Source organism: Apteryx mantelli, unplaced genomic scaffold (genome assembly GCF_036417845.1).
Source record: "Apteryx mantelli isolate bAptMan1 unplaced genomic scaffold, bAptMan1.hap1 HAP1_SCAFFOLD_86, whole genome shotgun sequence".
Taxonomy (NCBI): Eukaryota; Metazoa; Chordata; class Aves; order Apterygiformes; family Apterygidae; genus Apteryx; species Apteryx mantelli.
Window position 1 is genome coordinate 385,001 of NW_027118810.1, and position 2,500 is coordinate 387,500.

Sequence of the window (2,500 nt, forward strand, 5' to 3'; positions counted from 1 at the left end):
ACCCGGCTCCGGGAGGCCGCGCCGAGGTCGCCGCCCCGCCCGCGGGCCCGCCTTCCGGGCCGCGGCCGCCCGGTCTACCCGGCTCCGGGAGGCCGCGCCGAGGTCGCCGCCCGGCCCGCGGGCCCGCCTTCCGGGCCGCGGCCGCCCGGTCTACCCGGCTCCGGGAGGCCGCGCCGAGGTCGCCGCCCCGCCCGCGGCCGGCCGGTCTACTCGTCTCCGGCGTGCCCTTGTCGCCTTTTCCGGGTGGTAAGCGGTAGACCTGTTCTCCCTGGCCTTCCTGTGGAGCGGCGAGAGGGGTCGCTCTGTTGCGCTGCCTCCAGTTACGTCATCGTAAAGGCCGGCCATTTCCGCGCCCCGCCCCGGTAGGAGGGGCGGCTGTTCTTCGGCTCTCCGGCGCCGCCTGACTTACCGGTACGACTGTAGGGCAGAGGGTGAGCAAGCGCTGAGTTCCGGAGCTCTACTCCCGGGCGCCCCCAGCGCTAAGTGGCCGGCCTGCGAGCGACCTAGGGCGGCTTGCGAGGGCAGGTAAGGCCCGGTCCCGACTCCGGTTCTCTGACAAAATGTTTTTTTCGGCGCGTTCGATACGGCGCTTTCCCGGCACGTTCTCGGCAGCCAGGCGAGCGTGTCCCCGGTGCCGGGAAGCGCGGAGCCGCGGAGCCGGCGGCGGGCTCCAGCGACGGTTGCCGAGTTGCGAGAGGGCTGAGGCGGTCCGCGCGGAGCGTGTCCCCGGTGCCGGGAAGCGCGGAGCCGCGGAGCCGGCGGCGGGCTCCAGCGACGGTTGCCGAGTTGCGAGAGGGCTGAGGCGGTCCGCGCGGAGCGTGTCCCCGGTGCCGGGAAGCGCGGAGCCGCGGAGCCGGCGGCGGGCTCCAGCGACGGTTGCCGAGTTGCGAGAGGGCTGAGGCGGTCCGCGCGGAGCGTGTCCCCGGTGCCGGGAAGCGCGGAGCCGCGGAGCCGGCGGCGGGCTCCAGCGACGGTTGCCGAGTTGCGAGAGGGCTGAGGCGGTCCGCGCGGAGCGTGTCCCCGGTGCCGGGAAGCGCGGAGCCGCGGAGCCGGCGGCGGGCTCCAGCGACGGTTGCCGAGTTGCGAGAGGGCTGAGGCGGTCCGCGCGGAGCGTGTCCCCGGTGCCGGGAAGCGCGGAGCCGCGGAGCCGGCGGCGGGCTCCAGCGACGGTTGCCGAGTTGCGAGAGGGCTGAGGCGGTCCGCGCGGAGCGTGTCCCCGGTGCCGGGAAGCGCGGAGCCGCGGAGCCGGCGGCGGGCTCCAGCGACGGTTGCCGAGTTGCGAGAGGGCTGAGGCGGTCCGCGCGGAGCGTGTCCCCGGTGCCGGGAAGCGCGGAGCCGCGGAGCCGGCGGCGGGCTCCAGCGACGGTTGCCGAGTTGCGAGAGGGCTGAGGCGGTCCGCGCGGAGCGTGTCCCCGGTGCCGGGAAGCGCGGAGCCGCGGAGCCGGCGGCGGGCTCCAGCGACGGTTGCCGAGTTGCGAGAGGGCTGAGGCGGTCCGCGCGGAGCGTGTCCCCGGTGCCGGGAAGCGCGGAGCCGCGGAGCCGGCGGCGGGCTCCAGCGACGGTTGCCGAGTTGCGAGAGGGCTGAGGCGGTCCGCGCCGCCGAGAGGGAAGGCTCGTGGCCTGTGAGCCCTTCGAGCGCAGCGCGAGAGAGAGGAAAAGGGGGGTGCCCCGTGCGGCTCGAGAGCCTCGTTCCAGGGGCCTGCCGCCGGCAGTGCGGCGATGCCAGCGCCGCAGCTGCTGACCCACACCTGCACGCAGCGCCCGCTGAGGCGTTCCGGGACACGTCGGAGAGGCCCCTCGGCGGGCCGGCGCTTCCCTGCTTCTCTGTCCCAGGGAGTGCGGGAGGAGTTGCCGGTGCTTCAGGCTCGAGCGGGCACCTCTTGCCGGACGGTGGTCCGCACCCACACGCAGTGTCCGCCGCGGGTTGCCTCCTCGGTGGCCGCGCTGGGCAGGGGAAGTTGGCTCAGGACTCGACCGATCGATGAGGCCGTTCGGGTCGCGTCGGTGAGGGCCCCCGGCGGGTCGGCTCTTCCGTGCTCCCCGTCATAGGGTGCATGGCGGTGTCCGATGTTCAGGCAGGGGGGTCTCCTCTCCAGTGCGCGTCCCGTTGTGTGCGAGGTGCTGCCCGCTGGAGCGGTGAAGGGAGGCGTGTGCGCTTTCTCTGCCGCTTTCCTGGGGCTTCTTCACCGAAGCCGGCTCTGCGAGGCCGAGTGGCCCTGGGAGTCCGCAGGCGTCCGAAAATCCGCACGAGGTGTCGGCGATGGTCTCAGCCCCGGGTCGCCGGGTGCCGGCCGCAGGCAGCCGTTGGCGGGGTGGCGAACGAGAAAAAGGGCAAGCGGGTGGCCCCCATGCCGGACGTGCCTCCGAGGCACCGCGTGCGCGGAAGGGGGGCGTCCCCCTCCGCCTCTCCCGCCCAGAGCTGCCGGACCCCCGCCTGCTGCGGAGCGTGCCGCCCCGGTGTTCCTCGTTTGGGGGGGCCGCGCCCGCCTCGAGGTCGCTT